Genomic DNA, 19615 nt, shown 5'->3' with positions numbered 1-19615 from the left:
AGGAGGTTGCAAATGTAATACATAGAGTCCAGTATGCCCTCCTAGTTTTCCAATTGTTAAATGTAAAAACCTAGAAATTGATATTGGTGGGATACTATTAACTAGACTACAGACTTTACTCAGTTTCCACCATTATTTATAAGTACCCATTTGTATGTATGCATGTGTCTGCATGTGAATGTTTACTACTGTGGCAATTTTTCCCGTGAACAGGTTTTTGTAATTACCGCTAAAACAAGATGCAGAACTGGTCCGCCACCATTAAGGAGCCCTCCATGATACCCCTTTACATCTGTACCTCCCCCAACCAGTCCTCACTTTGCTCCTGTGTGAACACTACTATATTCTCCACACCCACAGTTTTGTGATTAAGAGTGTTACACAGCCCTGGCCAGTGTGGCTCAGTTGGCTGAGTGTTGTCCACACACCAAAAAGTCCTGGTGCGATTCCTAGTCAGGCTGTGGGATTGATCACCAGCAGGGGCTGTGCAGGGGGCAGCAGATTGATGATTCTCTCCTTCCCCCTTCTTCTTTCTCTAAAACCAACTAAATTTTTAAAAAGAGTATTATGCAAATGGACCTTTTATACCTCTTATATTTACTTATTTTCTTTTATTCCCTTTGTTTTTCACTTTTCCTGTAATCCTGCACCCTCCTTGCCATCTAAGGTCACTTTCCACTAAAGTCTAATACATATAAAAAAAAAAAAAACTAATTTGTTTGTTTTACTTAAAAATGTCTAAAGTATATTTTGGGCTGTTTAAAGTCCCTGGGGTGACATTATTTAGTCTCAATTTGAAGACAAGATGCCCTCAATTTAATAGGTAGTCCCTGCTCACTGATTTCATTTTCTATTGCTGGCTAACAAGTTGCCACAAATCTATGAGCCAAAAACAGCAAATAGGAATTATCTTACACCCTCTGTGGGGCTAAAGTCCAGGCACAGTATGGCTCCATGAGCCATCTATTAGGATCTCACATGCTGAAATCAAAACGTAGAAATAAATTTAACCAAGGATGTAAAAGACCTGTACTCGGAAATTATAAGACACTGAAGAAAGAAATTGAAGAAGATACACGTGGAAGCATATATCATGTTCATGGACAGGAAGAATTAGCATCATCAAGATGCCCAAACTACCCAAAGAAATCTATAGATTCAGCACAATTCCTATCAAGATGCCAATGACATATTTCACAAAATTAGACTAAATATTCCAAAAATTTATATGGAACCACAAAAGAACCCAAGTAGTAGGAGAAATCTTGAGAAAGAAAAACAAAGTTGGAGGAATCATGCTACCTGATATCAAACTATACTACAAGGCCACAGTAATCAAAACAGCATGGGACTGGCATAAAAGAAACACATAGTCAATGGAACAGAATAAAGAGCCCAGAAATATACTCAAACTATTATTGTCCCTTAATATTTTTGAAAAAGGAGACAAGAACATAAAATGGGTAAAGACAGTCTGTTTAATAAATGGTGTAGGGAAAATTGACAAGTACATGCAACAAAGTGAAACTAGACCACCTTATGACATTATAAACAAGAATAATCTCAGAATGGATTCAAGACTTAAATATAATACTCAAAACCATAATAATTCTATACAGAAACATAAGCAGTAAAATCACAGACATTTCTTGTAGTATTTTTTTTTTTTCTGCTCGGGAAAGGAAACAAAAGAAGAAATAAACAAATGGGGTTTACTCAAACTAAAATGTCTTTTCACAGCAGGAAAAACTATCAATAAAATGAAACAACAACCCACTGAATGGGAGAACATATTCACCAATGATACACCTGATAAAATGTTAATATACAAAACCCAGATAATTCAATGCCAAAAATACAAACAACCCAATTGAAAAATGGGTAAAGGACCTAAATAGACACTTCTCCAAAGAGGACATACAGGTGGCCAATAGACCTATGAAAAGATGCTCAATATCACTAATAATCAGAGAGACACAAATTAAAACCACAATAAGAGACCACCTCACACCTGTTAGAATGGCACCATCAACAAATCAGCAAAAAATTGTTGGCGAGGGTGTGGAGAAAAGGGAACCTTTGTGCACTGCTGGTGGGAATGCAGGTTGGTGTAGCCACTGTGGAAAACAGCATGGAGTTTCCTCACAAAATTAAAAATGGAACTGCCTTATGACACAGTGATTCAGCTTCTGGGAATATCCTAAGAAACCCAAAACACTAATTGAAAAGAATAAATGCACCCCTACATTCATTACAGCATTATTTACAACAGCCAAGATCTGGAAACATCCCAAGTGACCATTAATACGTGAGTGGATAACAAAGCTGTGGTACATTTATGCACTGGAATACTCCTTGGCCATAAGAAGGAAATATTACGTTTTGCAGCAGCATAGATGGACCTGGGGAGTATTATGCTAAGTGAAATAAGCCAGTTAGAGAAAGACAAATACTTCATATTTTCAAATACTTCAAATACTTATACATGGAATGTAATGAACAAAATAAAGAAACAAACAAAATAGAAACAGACTCATAGATACACAGAGCAGACTGGCAGCTGTCAAAGGGGAGAGGCGTGGGGTCATCGGTGAGAAAAGTGAAGGGATTAAAACAATAACTTATAGTGATTATGAGAGGGAAAGGGTGTGATATATGGTGACAGAAGGAGACTTGACTCGGGGTGAACACACAATACAATATGCAGATGAGGTGTTATAGAATTGTACACCTGAAACCTGAATAATTTTATTAACCAATGTCATTCCAATAAATTCAATTAAAAAACAAAAAATGAAAAAAAACCACAAGTCTTTCTAGACTCTTACCTGGAGGCACAGGGGAAAATTCCCTTCCTGGCTCATGCAGGTTGAATTCATTTTTTTGAAGTTGTAGGACTGAGATTCCAGTTCCTTCTTGGTTATTGGCCACTTGTTACTCTTAGTGTATAAACAGTGCCCACCTCCCTAGGCTTGTGGTTCTGTCCATCTTCAAGCCTGTGATGGTTAACGGAACTCTTCATGCACTTTGGATTTCTCTGATTTTCTCTTTTGTTTTCCTTTTTAATGGCTCAAGTGATTATATTAGGCCCACCTAGATAATCCCTTTTTGCCATAACATAGTACAATCTGGGGAGTAATGCTAGGAAATGGGGATGATCGGAACCTGTATGCTACCTACCTTACATCCATGTTTTGTTTGTTAATGTGTGTGTGTGTGTGTGTGTGGTGTTTGGATTACAGAAAGACCATTTGGTTCAAGGAGTTCTAAATTTCAAACCACAAATCATAAGACCTTATTTTCTCTGTCTCAGACTTAGCAAAATAAAACAAGTCTAACAGAAGCTTTGCTTTTTAATGCAAGCATTTGTGTTATTTTTATACCATAACAAGAGAATGCTTTATTTTATTTTTTAAATTTATTATTTTGCTAACCTGTGAGATATAATTTCTGGAGAAATATACACATTCACTAATAAAGTTTCCAATAGAATGATCTCTTGTTCTTTTAAAATTGTATTAATTTTCCCATGATGTTGGTAGAAATGACAATGTTCCTAAAATTGGATTGGAAGTCCTTTGAGATTTTAAGATAAAGTATTCTTTCAAAAAATTGTTGAGATTAAATGAGTTAAACCATTTTTGTTACTGTATAACTGACTGCCAAACCTTGGCTCAAGCATCTCTCCCAAGCTCTAGTACACACAGAAGCTGTGCCTGTGTCATCCCTTTAGTTCTCCAGTAAGAGAGCCTAAATATTTAATGGACAAGAAAGATTTGCTAGAAAATGGCACTTTTTAACTGGCAAAGGGTCCAACACTGAGCACAGCTGCTGTTTATTGCAACGAAATATTCAAGAACATCACTAGGAAGTGGCATGTTAGCAGACAGTGCAGAGGGAACGTAATTCAGCACAAGCAGTGCTTTTTCTAAGACAAATGAGCTTGAAGAATATATTGTATTATTTCTGATGGCCATATTTTTAGAACAGCACTTCAGCAGGAAATATAATCCACACCCGTGCTCTTCACAACTATGAGCAACACAGGAAAACTCTCCGTGGGTGGAAGTCAAAATTACATCTTCTGGAGTCAAATAAAAACATTCTTCTCTCTGATCAAATTTTAATGAAACAATTCAGAGGAAAACCATCATCTTACTTCAAAAATTGTTTTTACTGAAAATATAATAAGCCCTGCCTACAGGCACAATCACAGCTTCCACATCTGGCTCCTCACTGTCTGCGGAATTGAATTGAAGGTCTTCACTCTATAGTGGCCAGGAGACCAAGGTCAAGTTAATGTGCACTGGCCACTGATTAAAGTGTAATCATAGGTTCTCTCAAACAATATAATAATATAAAGTTTGGCTTGTGGCCAGAGCATTCTATTTAAGCTTCACTCTTGGTCTTCCATAATTTCCAAAGTACATTTTCTACTTATTACTTCAACCATGATGTAATCCTCTCAGTCACTGGGAATCTAGTTAGAACCACAGAGCACTGAGCAATAAGGTAGTTTAGAAAACACTTATTCTGAGCCCTTTATTATATGATTGAAACATGTGAGGTTCCGAGGGGCCAGAAATGAGCCACTGGTACCAGGAGAGCCAGCAGGACCCGGTGCATGGTCAGCCCATGACCCGAGGTGAGGCACAGAACCCTCCTGCCTCACTTCCTATAAAAGCGGTCAACTCATTGTGGAAGTATAATTTAATTTTTAAATAATACCGATTGGTTATAAAAGAAAAAACAAAATATAATAAAATACAGAAAAGTAAAGGAAGGGAAATAAAAATCAGTAAATTACTACTTCAAAAATAACTGCTTCCTCCATTTCAGGAACATTATTCCAGAAATCTCTTGTAGATACAAATTGAAGCAAAGAAGGAAAGAAAAAGTGAGTGTGTCAAATGGGAGAGACAAAGAGGGAGAGGAAGAAATAACTTACATTTTAAAGGGAAAGAATAAATATTTTAAAAAGCCAGGATTATGGTATGGATGTTTTGCAAATAAAGCATCATTTAATTTATTCAAATTTCACTCAAGAAAAAATGGAGAAAAACTGAAGAACTGAATTTAGATGTGTCATTGTTTCAAGATATAGTCATGCATAAATGTTTTTCTAGTATTAAAAGTGATAAAAATATTTTTAGAATTAGTGTCAATTTGAAAGGAAAGATTTTACCCCTGCAGAGTATCCACTGATTGTGAGTTAAGGCAAACAAATGAGCACACATGTCATTTCACCATCTTCCCTCACCATATATCTAGATTTTGTTAAATAAACTATTATTTTTATTATTAAAAATCTATCAATATTTATATTTTGATTAATAATCTTACATTTTATAAACAATTATGTAACAGTATTAGTTATTCATTTAATGGAAGCAAACACTCACTACCAAATATTTTTAACAGTACTCTTCATTTTCAAGTTATTAAATTTGACTCATTTTATAGTTGTATTGAAGTTTGTTTGTTTTTCCAAGTAGGGATCTGCTTGGTATAGTTCCTTGAAATTTTAAACGATTATCAAAGCTTGTTTTTAACCTTTATATTTCAGTGACAACTTGCTTGAACCTAATCAGAGAGTCACTTTTCAGAACTTTGTAGAAACTGCTCCATTGTTTTTTTTAATCAATGTATTGAAGTGTGATTGACATACAAAAGCTGAGCATGCCCAGTCTATACAATCTGATGAGTTTGCAGATAAGTGTACACTGTGAAACCATCACCACAGTCCGAGCCATAAGCATAGAGCACTGCAGTCCGGATGCCCAACAGCAGCCTGCTGGTCCTGGGACCTGCTTTCACCCCTTGACATGCAGAATGTCCCCTGAACCAGTGGACAGAATGTCTCATTTAAGAATGATGCAATTTATGTATAATTTTTCATCTTTGTTCTTTTTATCAAAATTACTAATTGTATTTTAAATCTCCTTCCTCTGTATTTTATATCTTTAATTTCACTCACTTTAATTTTATATTTTTACTGTTTTTTATTTCTATTATGCCTCTTTACTTCCTGCACACTGTATTTATTCTGTTGTTACTTTCTCCCCAGTGTTGCTAAATCCCACACTCTCTGCACTTCCTCTGGCCATCGCACCCCTTTTTCCATCAAGCCTCTCCCTGCCATTGTCCCACAACTTAAATGTTAAGACATGGAAAGTAAATTGCACCATCCATATATGATTCCTCCTCTGGCTTCATGTTTCCTGAGGAACTCCACCATATCCAGTGAAGGTGTCTCCACAACTCAAACTTTGCCTAGCGGTTAGTGTGTTGTCTTTAAAAATGTAGTACTTACTAATACAGTAATATGTAGTTTGGGGTTTTAGCCATGTATTTATTTAGGTTAGCATTTTAAAAAATAATTTCATTAATTTATTTTTTCAGAGTGTTTAATGAGAGAGAATGTAAATAAAAAAGTCTCATTTCAACCATATTTAAGTAGAAATCATGGAGATTTTTTAAAAATATACTTTTACCTGAGACAGGCCAAATAGATTAGATTCACTTGATTATGTTCTGGCTGCCAATGGCCCCCAAATTATATTGGCTTACAAAAACAGAGGTTTATTACCCTATCATATCCCCATGATAGTTTATGTTCATTTTGAAACACAAGCTAATGAAATGACCCCTTTCTGGGACTCTATAGATGGCAAAAGATACCACAGACTGACTCTTAGTACTTCTGTTTACAAAAGGAATGTGTCTCTCCTGATAACAATTGAGGACTCAAAGAAAGGCACATGATGTTATCTGCGTAGCAGTTAATAGCTCAAATTCACCTTTACAAGAAAGCAAAGTGTACTTGGGATTTGTAATGAAATCTGTAACTGCCCACCTTCTTGATTACATGTATCCACTTTCCCTAAGACTGTTTTGCTCACCCCCTAGTGCCAGGGGACAACATCCAGTAGTATCTCCAATCACAGGCTCAGACTCACAGAGGGATGATCTCATGGTCTTGGTCAGATGTGGTTCCTAGTTTTATGTCCTTACACATCCAATATAGAGTGATGTAATAAAGGTAGCCTAATCATATTTGCCAACACTCATTAAAAAAAAAGAAAATGAACCAAATGAACATCACGGGCCCATGGTGTTTATGAAATCTTTACAAGGAGATATAGAGAACTCACTAGAAAAGGATCATATGTCTCAATTAAGCCTCAGTTTTTCTCTCAGGCCCATTGCGCTTCATGGCTCTTGGCTCTGCTGTCTCTGAGCACCTTGCTTTTGTTATCCCTCCCTGCCCATCTGACAGGGACACTGAAGAACAGGTAGACAAGAAGCTGCCTCGAATATTTTTCTCTATCACAAGGTCGGTGGCTTAACCATGAAATGATGTCTTAAACTGATACTGTATTTTTGTTTGTTTGTTTGTTTGTTTGTTTAAAATATTACAGATGTCCCTTTTTCTCCCCAATGACCCATTACACCCAGTCCCACCCCCCTCCCAGTCCCTCTCCACATCATTGTCCATATCCTTGGGTTGTGTATATAGGCCAATAAATTCTTTGCTTAATCTCTCCCCCTCCACCCACCCGCACCCCTCCATCCCTCTGAGATGCCTCAGTCTGATCCTTGCTTCCATGTCATTGAATCTATTCTGTTCATCAGTTTATTAAGTTCTTTAGATTCCGCATATAAGTGAGATCACGTGATGTTTGTCTTTCTCTGCCTGGCTTATTTCACTGAGCATAATATTCTCCAGGTCCATCCACACTGTCCCAAAGGGTACCAGATCCTTCTTCTTTACAGCTGTGTAGTATTCCATGGTGTGAATGTCCCACAGTTTTTTATCCACTCATCTACTGATGGGCACTTGGGCTGTTTCCAGATCTTAACTATTATAAATTGTGCTGCTAGGAACATGGGGGTGCATAATTATTTATGATTAGTGTTTCAGGATTTTTAGGATATAGTCCTAGAAGTGGGATCACTGGGTCAAAAAGCAGCTCCATTTTTAAATTTGAGGAATCTCCACACTGCTTTCCACAGTGGCTGCCCCAGTCTGCATTCCCACCAGCAGTGCACCAGGTTCCCCTTTCTCCACACCCTCGCCAGCATATGTCGTTTGTTGATTTATTGATGGAGCCATTCTGATAGGTGTGAAGTGACACCTCATTGTGGTATTAATTTGGATCTCTCTGATGATTAGCAACATTGAGCATTTTCTCATGTGTCTCTTGGCATCTGTATGTCCTCTTTGGAGGAGTGTCTATTCAGGTCCTTTGCCTATTTTTTTTTTAAATGTATCTTTATTGATTTCAGACAGAGGAAAGGAGAGGGAGAGAGAGAGATAGAAACATCAGTGATAAGAAAGTCATTAATCGGCCACCTCTTGCACCCCCCTGACTGGGGATCGAGCCTGCAACCTGGGCATGTGCCCTGACCGGGAATCAAACCTCGATCGCCTGGATCCTAGGTCGATGCTCAACCACTGAGCCATGCCTGGCCGGGCGCTTGCCCATTTTTTAATTGGGTTGTTTGTCTTCCTCTTGTTGAGTAGTATGAGTTCTTTGTATATTTTGGAAATTAGCCCCTTATCAGATACATCCTTGGCAAACATGTTTTCCCAGAACTTGGGGTTCCTTTGTATTTTGAGCCTGTTTTCTTTTGCTATATAGAAGCCTTTTAATTTGATGTAACCCATGTTTATTTTTTCTTTTGATTTTTTTTTTTGCCCTAGAGGATGCATCAGTGAAGATTCCATTTCTTGGGATGTCTGTGACTTTACTGCCTATGTTTTCTTCCAGGATTTTTATGGTTTCATGACTTACATTTAAGTCTTTTATCCATTTTGAGTTTGTGTATGGTGAAAGCTGGTGGTCTAGTTTCATTTTTTTGCATGTATCTGTCCAATTTTCCTAGCCCCACTTATTGAAGAGACTGTCTTTACTCCATTGGATGCTCTTGCCTCCTTTGTCAAATATTAACTGACCATAATGGCGTGGGTCTATTTCTGGGGTCTCTGTTCTGTTCCATTGATCTATATGCCTGTTGTTGTACCAATATCATGCAGTTTTGACTACAATGGCTTTGTAGTAAAGTTTGAAATTCCATAAAGTGATCCCTCCCACTCCGTTCTTTTTTCTCAAGATGGCTACAGCCATTTGGGGTCTTTTTTGGTTCCATATAAATTTTTGAAATGTTTTTTCTAGATCTGTGAAATATGCTGTTGGTATTTTAATAAGAGTTGCACTGAATCTATAAATTGCTGTGGGTAGTATGGGCATTTTAATATTAATTTTTAAAATCCAAGAGTATGGTATATGCTTCCCCTTGTTTAAATCTTCCTCTATTTCTTTTTTCAGTGTCATGTAGCTTTCCAAGTACAGGTCTTTTACATCCTTGGTTAAGTTTATTCCTAGGTATCTTATGTTTTTAGTTGTAATGGTAAATGGTATTGTTTTTTTTAGTTTCTCTTTCTGAAAATTCATTGTTGGTCTATAAGAATGCCATTGATTTCTGGATGTTGATTTTGTATCCAGCTACCTTGCCATATTTGTTTATCAAATCTAGTACTTTGATGGAGTCTTTAGGGTTTCCTATGTACAATATCATGTCATCTGCAAATAATGACAGTTTTACTTCCTCCTTTTCAATTTGGATGCCTTTTATGTTTTCTTCCTGTCTGATGGCTATGGCGAGGACTTCCAGTACTATATTGAATAAAGGTGGTGAAAGTGGACATCCCTGTCTTGTTCCTGTTTTTAAAGAAAATGGTTTTAGTTTTTGCCCATTGAGTATGATGTTGGCTGTAGGTTTATCATATATGGCCTTTATTATGTTGAGGTATATTCCTTGTATTCCCACTTTGCTGAAAGTTTTTATCAGAAATGGGTGCTGGACTTTGTTGAATGTTTTTCTGCATCTATTGATATGATCATATGATTTTTGTCCTTCATTTTGTGTATGTGATGTATCACATTTATTGATTTGTGGATGTTGTACCAGCCTTGCATCCCCAGAATAAATCCCACTTGGTCATGATGTATGAACTTTTTAATGTATTGCTGGATCCATTTTGCTAGTGTTTTGTTTAGGATTTTAGCATCTATGTTCATCAGGGATAGTGGCTTATAATTTTCTTTCTTTGTAGTGTCTTTATCTGGCTTTGGGATAAGGGTGATGCTGGCCTCATAAAAAGAGTTTGGGAGTTTTCTCTCCTCTTGAATTTTCTGGAATAGTTTGTGTAGAATAGGTGTTAATTCTTCTTTGAATATTTGGTAAAACTGACCTATAAATCCATCTGGTCCAGGACTTCTGTTTGCTGGTAGTTTTTTGGTTACTGCTTCAGTTTCATTAGTTGTTATCGGCCTATTCAGGTTTTGTGCCTCTCCTTGATTCAGCTTTGGAAGATTGTATGCTTCTAGGAATTTGTCCATTTCACCCATGTTGTCCAGGTTGTTGGTATACAGTTGCTCATAGTATTTTTTTACAATCTTTTGTATTTCTGTTGGGTCGGTTGTTATATTGCCTCTTTCATTTCTGATTTGATTTATTTGAGTCTTCTGTCTTTGTTTCTTAGTGAGTCTGACTAATGGTGCATCAATCTTATTTATCTTTTCAAAGAACCGGCTCTTGGTTTCATTGATTTTTTGTATTGTTCTTTCAGTCCCTATGTCATTAATTTCTGCTCTGATCTTTATTATGTCTTTTCTTCTACTCCCTCGGGGCATTCCTTGCTGTTCTCAATTTGATTCTTTTAGTTGTGTTAGATGGTTTAGTAGAGCTTTTTCTTGTTTTATGTAATGCTATGAATTTTCCTCTTAGGACTGCTTTTGCTGTGTCCCATAGATTTTGGGTTGTTGTCTGTTTATTTTCTTCTTTTTCCATGAAGTGTTTGATTTCTTCCTTGATATCATTAGTCACCCATTCATTGTTTAATAACATTCTATTTAGCCTTCATGTGTTGTATATTTTTGACTGTCTTTAAAGTAGTTGATTTCTAGTTTCATAGCATTCTGGTCCTAGATTATTTTTGATATGATTTCAATCTTCATGAATTTGTAGAGACTTGCCTTGTGCTGTAACATGTAGTCCACTTTTGAGGAATGTTCCATGTGCACTTCAGAAGAATGTGTATTCTGCTGCTTTGGGATGAAATGTTCTGTTAATGTCAATTAAATCCTTTAGGTCTAGTGAGTCATTTAAGGTCTATGTTTCCCTATTGATTTTTTGTCTTGATGATCTGTCCAGTGCTGACAGTGGGGTGTTAAAGTCCCCCACTAATTGTGTTGCTGTCAATCTCCTCCTTAAAGTCCACCAAGAATTTTTTTAATATATTTAGGTGCTCCTATATTGGGTGCATACATGTTTACAAGGGTTATTTCCTCCTGTTGGAATGATCCCTTTAGTGTCATGTAGTGACCATCTTTGTCTGTTGTTATGGTCTTTATTTTAAAGTCTTTTTTTTTTTCAGAAATAAGTATTGCTATTCCAGCTTTTTCTTCCTTCCCATTTGCATGGAATATTATATTCTATCCCTTCATTTTTAGCCTTTGTGAATCTTTTGCTCTCAGGTGGGTCTCTTGTAGACAGCATATATTTGGGTCCTGTTTTTTTTTTTTTTGTTTTTATTCATTCAGCTACTCTATGTCTTTTGATTGGACCATTTATTCTCTTTGCATTTAAGGTTACTATTCATATAAATTTATTTAATGCCACTTTCCCCCTATATGCTGATGTACCTTTCTCTCACTATTCCTTCTTTTTCTTAGAGTTGTCTTTTTAGCATTTCTTGTAATGCTGGGTTGGAGGTACTGAACTCCTTTAGCCTTTTTTTTTTTTTTTTTTGTCTGGGAAGCTCTTTATTTCACCTTCAATTTTAAGTGATAGCCTTACTGGATAAAGCAATCTTGGCTGCATGTTCTTGCCTTTCATTACTTTGAGAACTTCATGACACTCCTTCTTTCTGGTCTGAAGAATTTCTGTTGAGAGATCTGATGTCATCCTCATGGAGGTTCCCTTGTATGTCACTGCCTGTCTCTCTCTTGCAGCCCTTAATATTCTCTCTTTGTCCTTGACATTTGCTATTTTAATTATGATGTTTTGAAGTGGATCTATTTGGGTCCCTCTTGTTTATAACTCTCTGTGCTTCCTGAACTTGTGTGGCTTTCTCCTTCGCCTAGGGAAGTTTTCTATCATTATTTCCTCTACCAAGTTCTCTATCCCTTGCTCTCTTTCTTCTCCCTCTGACACTCCTATAATGCAAGTGTTGTTTCACTTCATGTTGTCCCAAAGCTCCCTTAGGCTGTCTTAATGCTTTTTAAGTGTTATTTCTTATTGCTACTCTAATTGAGTGATTTTTTCCACCTTGTCTTCTAAGTCACTTATTCAATCTTCTGCCTCATTGAACTGCTTTTAATTCCTTCCAGCGTATTCCTGATGTCAGATACAGCATTCTTTACTTGTCTAATTTTTTTTTTATGTTATATATCTCTTTTTTCATGTTTTCACTAAGTTCCTTGACCTTACTATCTAGCGCCTTGTTGTTCTCATTAATTTCTTTGAGCATCTTTATAATCATTACTCTGAACTCTGTTTCTAATAACTTGCTTAACTCCATCTCATCAAAGTCTTTTTCTGGCAATTTTTTCTTTTCTTTAATTTGAGGGTTGTTTCTTTGTGCCCTAGTTTTGGCGGCTCTTAGTGTTTGTAGCTATTTAGATATATTTGCTGTGTCCCAGTCTTGTGGGGAGGGATTTTGTATTGTATGTTCAGTGGAACCCAGAGGTGTGTTTTCCATATACTTCTGAGCTCTTTGCTCTAGGCATGCCCTTTTTGTGAGTGTCCCTTTTATGGGTTCTTTGGGCTCTCCTATTGTGGTTAGGTTTAGATTGTTGTTGACCAATCCTTGGGAGGCAACTCCTCTCAGGTTGGCTGTGTGTCTCAGCCCCAACCTCGTCATGTAAGCTGTTGTAACGGGGTTTGGCAAGGCAAGAAAATACACAACTAAACTTCAAGGAAAAAAGGGGTATCTTACAAAATATCTTGACAATCACAATGAAAACAACCCAAGTGAAACTAGAACTGAGAGAGTGAAGGGAGAACACAAATTCTAGAGCAAAACAAAACAGAAACAACAAAAACAAACAAAAAAGGTAAGAAAGAAAGAAAGAAAGAAAGAAAGAAAGAAAGAAAGAAAGAAAGAAAGAAAGAAAGAAAGAAAGAAAGAAAGAAAGAAAGAAAGGTAAAGCTTTGTAGTTGCCTGGTCTTGTTCCAGAGTCTTCTGTAGAGTCTTTAGGGTGCATGGTGGCTAGTGTAGCTCAAGACATCACTCCCCTAACTTAGAGGTGTCACTGTCAGGTACTCACTGTGCGGGAGTTAGTCTCTGCTCCACAGCCAGCTCTTTAGTCCCTACCCTGTCCTCTGATTCTAGTTCCCCATGCACTGGCCTGCTGCAGCTTCAGACTGACTTCAACCTGTTGCCTTTTCTGTATGGGCCAAAGTTACATAAGCCAACACAACAAAACCTCAGGGTCATATAGCAATACATTTATTTCTTTCTCATATCACATGTTCATCACGGTTTAGCTGTATATTTTCTTCCTTCTGGGATATAAACGGATAGAACTATCCTAATCTGGGATAGGCTAATATAGTAAGAGAGGAAACATGCAATGCTGTGAGTACACAGTGGAATTTGAAGTGTCTGCTTCAAAGTGGTATATGTTACTTCTACTCATTTTTATTGACCAAAGCAAAGCGCATGTCCAAGTGTGATTAATGAAGGTGAAGAAATATAATTCTCTCACGGGGAATTCCAGTAATATATGTACCAAAGATATCAAGACAATAAAAACAAAATGGGCTTATCTGTGATCTAAGTCCAGGTGAATTTGGTATACTATCTGAGACACAAACAAGAGCACAAATTGTACAGTCAGAGCTGACTCATGTTTTGTCAGCACACCTAGGAAGCATTTGAAACAAGATGATCTACGTGCTTCTTGTTAGTGCTATACATAAAATAAAATAAAATAAAATAAAATAATAAAATATAAAATAAAATAAAATATAAAATAAAATAATAAAATAAAATATAAAATAAAATAAAATGGTAGAAATAAAGGGTGCAGAAATATATCAAATAAATATGAACAATTAAGTCCTCAAAACAGGCATGAAAATGTTCATAATGAATAGTGTAAATTTTTAAAAGTATTGAAAGAGGTCCATTTTATATAGATAATAGCTAGAAACCACAAACAGAATATAGTCATAAATCTTTTTGTGTCAAATAACATAGTATCAAAATTTGTAAATATATATATATATATATTGGTTAAACTGCAAAGAGAAATCAACAAGACTACCACACAGTAGTGTTTAATATATAACTTTTAGTTTATGACAAACCAAGTAGACAAAATTTAAATATGATCACAGAGTATTTGTATAATATTATTTATAATAAAATAATAAAAATTTAAAATGTTATATCTCATCAGCAATAAAATCACATTTTTCAAGTGTCTGTAGAACTTTTACTGCAAGCTATCCTCCAAACAACTGCTTATTAATTTTAAAATGTGAGAATAATACAGGTATTATTTCACGGCCGTATCTCCTTTCAACTGAGCCAAGACCCACAAGCTTCTTTCTATGTCCATTCCTTATTCCTTGGTCTGAGCCATCATCAGTTCTCTCATATACATCTATTAACACATCCAATTTCTATTCTTGCCTTCTAAGATAATCATTTAAACTCAGCTGATGGATGATTATTTATAACACAGTTCAGCTTGTTTTACCTCTAAGCACAAACCTGTTTTACTTCCCCCATTTCACAGAACAGAAGCTGGTGGTGTTGTGATGGCTTCAGGTTCTTACAAGAGGTAGCCCCTTTTCCTCTCTGGTATTTCCTCCCAAGATACGGACTCTAGCTCTCCCTCCTCCTCAGGGACCTGGCCTTCTGGGCTCTCCTTGAACACACCAGTCTCTGCTCTGCTGTTGGCTGTGCCTCCCTTTTCTGTTCTGCCATAGAACCAGTGAGATACCTCCCTTGCTTCCTTTAACTGTTTCACTTAAATTTCAACTTTGCAATGAAACTTGCCATAACCATTCTAATTATGGCTGCAAGCAGTGTCCATCCCCCCAATTTCTGATTTTTCTTTTTCTTTTCTTTTCTTTTCTTTTCTTTTCTTTTCTTTTCTTTTCTTTTCTTTTCTTTTCTTTTCTTTTCTTTTCTTTTCTTTTCTTTTCTTTTATTTATTTATTTATTTATTTATTTATTTATTTATTTATTTATTTTTAAAATATATCTTTATTGATTTCAGAGAGGGGAAAGGAGAGGGAGAGAGAGAAAGAGAAACATCAATGATGAGAGAGTCATTGATTGAGCCCACAACCCGGGCATGTGCCCTGACCAGGAATTGAACCCTGATCGCCTGGATCCTAGGTTAACTCTCAACCACTGAGCCACCCCCGGCCGGGCTCTAATTTTTCTTTTTGTACAGTACTCATCACTATCTAACTTGTCTCACTACTTACTATTTCACTGTCTGCCCCTTTCTGCTATAATGCATGCTCTATGTGGGAACAGGTATTTCCTTTGTAAGCAGTTACAGAAAAATGAAAATATTCAATAACACACTTGTTATTAAAGAACAGAAGAGTGATACATAATATAAAATATGTAATATATTAAATATAATATGTAATATGTATAATATAAATACATAGCTATTAAAGTTAAGCTCAGAGTAAATTTATTGATTTAAATGCTTTTATTATTTTTTTAAAAGTACAAAAAGCAAACAATATTCACTCTATATTTAGATAACAAAGAGTAAATGTGCATTAATACATAGCTATCAAACAGAAAAGAAGGAAGTTAAAAAGTATTCAATCAGATAAAGAGTAGAATCAGTGAATACGTCTTGGAGGCAAATCTTGTATGTTCCACCAAAAAAGGCACTAGTTAAACAAGTAATCAAGGGTGACTGGACAGTAAATAGTAGCTGTATAATTTTATAAAGAAAGTATAAAATACATTAAATTAGTAAGTTAAGAGTGTTGGAACAGTTCTTACTAATACAGACACAACACTCTCAAACATTTATTATGTGAGTTAAACATACCCATGTAAGTTCATTTATGAATAAAGTTTGAGTATTGACCCAAACAGAAGGCATCAGTGTTAGGATGCAAATTTAATTACTTGTGAATTATTTCTAAAAGCAAGAAAGAAAGAAAGCAAAGAAGGGAGCAAGGAAATACATTCTTAGTTTTCATGATTAGAGTTACCCTATATTTTAACTTTTTCTACCTAAAATCTAACCTATGTCTTTTTCATATTATTGTAACACTTCATAAACACTTCAGTTATCTACAAAGTTTTATATGGAATAAATGAGGTATAGGTTGATAACTTTTAAAAATTTATTGATAAGGACAATATTTCACTTTATTGTGTATTATTTTAGTGGCCTAACTGTGCTCAGCACCATAAGGAAGCCACTAGCCCAAAGTCTGAATTTAGATATTGGGTAAGTGTAAAATACACAAATGATTTGGAAGAATTAATATAGAAAGGGAAATGTAAAACATCTTATTAAGATTTTGTATTGATTTATGCTGAATGATAATTTAAGCAATAATTTTAAATATATTGGGTCAAATAAATACCTCAATGAAAATAATTGCACTTCACTCTTTTTATTTTTTAAAATGTGCAGGTACCAGATCATTTAAAAATCACATGTGTTTTAGTGTTGACTTTCGTTACATTTCTTTTGGACTGTGTGGTCTAGACAGAGTGATGTGTGATCAGGGAAAAGGGAAGTGAAGGATTAAGATTTGAATATTTTGAAGAGAGTGTCAGAGGCTTAACATTTAAATAAGCTCATTTTTGAGAGCGTTAATAACCTATTATTAGCACTGGAATATAAGAATGCATGCATTTATCAGTCATTTTGTTTTATTTTATATACTCTTAACTCTACAACAAATATACTTATTGCAGTCACAAGGAATTATTTATGCCTGTTTATACATAATCACATAGAGAGAGATTATTTAAGGACATAAGAAATAGCGCACTCGCCGGTGGTGTTAATCATTCTTTAGTTTTCTTATACTTTCTTGGCCATATTACCCCCAAAGTCCTTTGAGTTGCCTATAACTACCTTGGTTTCAAAAGACAATCTGTTACAGTTAAAGTTGAAAGTCAATCACATTTTAAAATTATTTATTATTCTAATTGTACCTCTTGGTTTGATTTTATAAAGCCATAACTTTATTACTGCCTGTCAGTACAAATGTGGTGTGTTTCTTTTTATTTGTATTTTTTATTGAGATGAAAGCAACATAACATAAAAATAGCCACTTTAAATGGAATAATTCAGTGGCATTTAGCATATACACACACAAACATATATATATATATATATACACATACACACATATATATATGTATATATATATACTCTCTATACATACACTATTTTGTTTATCCATTCATTTATCCATTCATTTGTTGATGAACATTTGAGCTATATCTACCCTTTGGCTATTGTGAATAATTTTGATGTAAATATGCATGCATCTGTATTTTTTGAGTACCTGCTTTCAATTATTTGGAGTATATATGTAAGAGTATATATGTTGGGTCATGCGATCATTGTGTTTAACTTTTTGAGGGAGTGTCAAAGTGTTTTCCACAGAAGCTAAACCACTGGATGTTCCCAGCAGGGGTGTTCGGGGGCTACACTCACTCCACATTGCACCACGGCTGTTATTTTCTGTTTCTCTCTGAGATTGCACCCACCCCACTATTTTAAAGCAGCACTTCCTTGTATGTGTGATTTTCATTTTCCTAATGACTAGTGATATTAAGTATCTTTTCATGTGCTCATTGGCCATTTAAATATTTTCTTCGGAGAAATGTGTATTTAAGTCAGTTGCTCATTTTAAAATTTTGGTCACCTGCCTTTTTGTTTTTTGAGTTATGAGAATTTTCTGCATATATTCTGAATAGGAGACCCTTATCAGATACATGATTTGTAAATGTTCCCCTCCATTTGGTAGATGGTTTTTTCACTTTCTCGATAACATTCTTTGATGCACAGAAATTTTTAATTTTGATGACATACAATTTACCTTTTTTTTCCTTTGCTGCTTGTGCTTTTCATGTCACGGGTGGGAATCCACTGCCAGCTTCATGGTGTAAACGTTCACCCTTCTTCTCCTCCTCTAAGAGTTGGATGGTTTCGCTCTTCACATTCACGCCTGGTCCATTGTGAGTTAGGTTTTGCCTGTGGTGTGAGGTGGAGTTCTAACTTCACTGTTTCACGCGTGGCTATCCAGGTGTCTCTTTACAATTGTTTTCGAGAGACTATTCCTTTCCCGTGAGTGGTGTTCATATCTTTGTCAAAACTCATTTGTCTGTGGTTCCTTTAGCACTTTCAGCATGTGTAAGTCCTCAATTTAAAATACTGGCCTAGGACCAAGCCTGGGCTCCTTAGGAGTAGTTTTGTTAGTTTCATCTGTGATAGGTCTGACTTCTTTGTTTCTTTTCATTCTTTGTAAATTTTGTTGAAAACAGGACATTAGGGTTATTGTAACATATAAATTTGCAAATCAAATTCCCCCCCTAATTAAGGTTTTTATTTTATTTTATTGATTTCTGGAGGCTGACTGTAGTGACTGCTCTGATCTATCTTTTCGAGCCTGTATTTTTTGTGTATGATGCTTGCAGTGTTTATTCTTCTTTGATGGAGACTTACTTAAACACTAAGAACCAAAAAACTAACAATAGCAAAGAAAACAATTATAAAAAACAAAAACACTAACAAGCACACAAAAATCAGACAGTTAGGGTCCCCCAGGTGTTTTCTGTTTAGGAGAGGCAGTCTGCCCTGGGCGTACACGGGGTTTTTAAAGTTCCGTAGTGTATGTGGGTGCTTTTGAATATTCTCATTTCCCAGAGAAACTCTCCAGCTTTTTCTCCCAGGCTTTGGGCATTCTAAGGCACACTTCAACCATCATGTTTTGCCCTAGGAAGCTATGGGTTTCTTACTTATCTTAAAATATTTTTGAGAACTGCCTCCTACTTTTCTGCTCATATAAATCTCTGAATTATATGAAACAGAGATGGGCACCCTGTATCAGTCTTTGAGGTTAGTTGTCAAACAGGTTATAATAGAAAAAAATATTAAAAAACAATAAGGTCTGCTTTCCTCTCTCTAGTTCCAGGGACCAGGGTCCCACACAGGGAATGTGGTTCTCCCTCTTCAAGGTCACTCTCATCTTGAGGACAGGAGGTAGGTCACGGACAAGTGAAAATGCCACCAAGCTTTCCTACCAGTTCAAAGTTGCCTTTTTCTTGATTCTGCATCTACTTGGGTGTTGTAAGCCTTTGTGTCCTAGAATTGTAACAAAAGTAATATTAAGGTTTGTGTCTCATTTTCTGATAGAGGGGTGAATGCTCAGAACTGTCTCCACCTTTTTCTCTGATGCCCACTATAAATGATTTGGAATCTCTCCTACTTCCCACACTATATCTCTCTCCTCTTCTTCCTTCACGTGTAAATCTCCAGGCCTTTAGGATGTTTGCACCTGGTCGGTAATCAGTCTTCTCCCTGAAAGT

This window comes from Miniopterus natalensis, chromosome 8, assembly GCF_054644295.1.
Source record: "Miniopterus natalensis isolate mMinNat1 chromosome 8, mMinNat1.hap1, whole genome shotgun sequence".
NCBI classification, from domain to species: Eukaryota; Metazoa; Chordata; class Mammalia; order Chiroptera; family Miniopteridae; genus Miniopterus; species Miniopterus natalensis.
Note: the sequence above shows the minus strand (reverse complement) of the source record.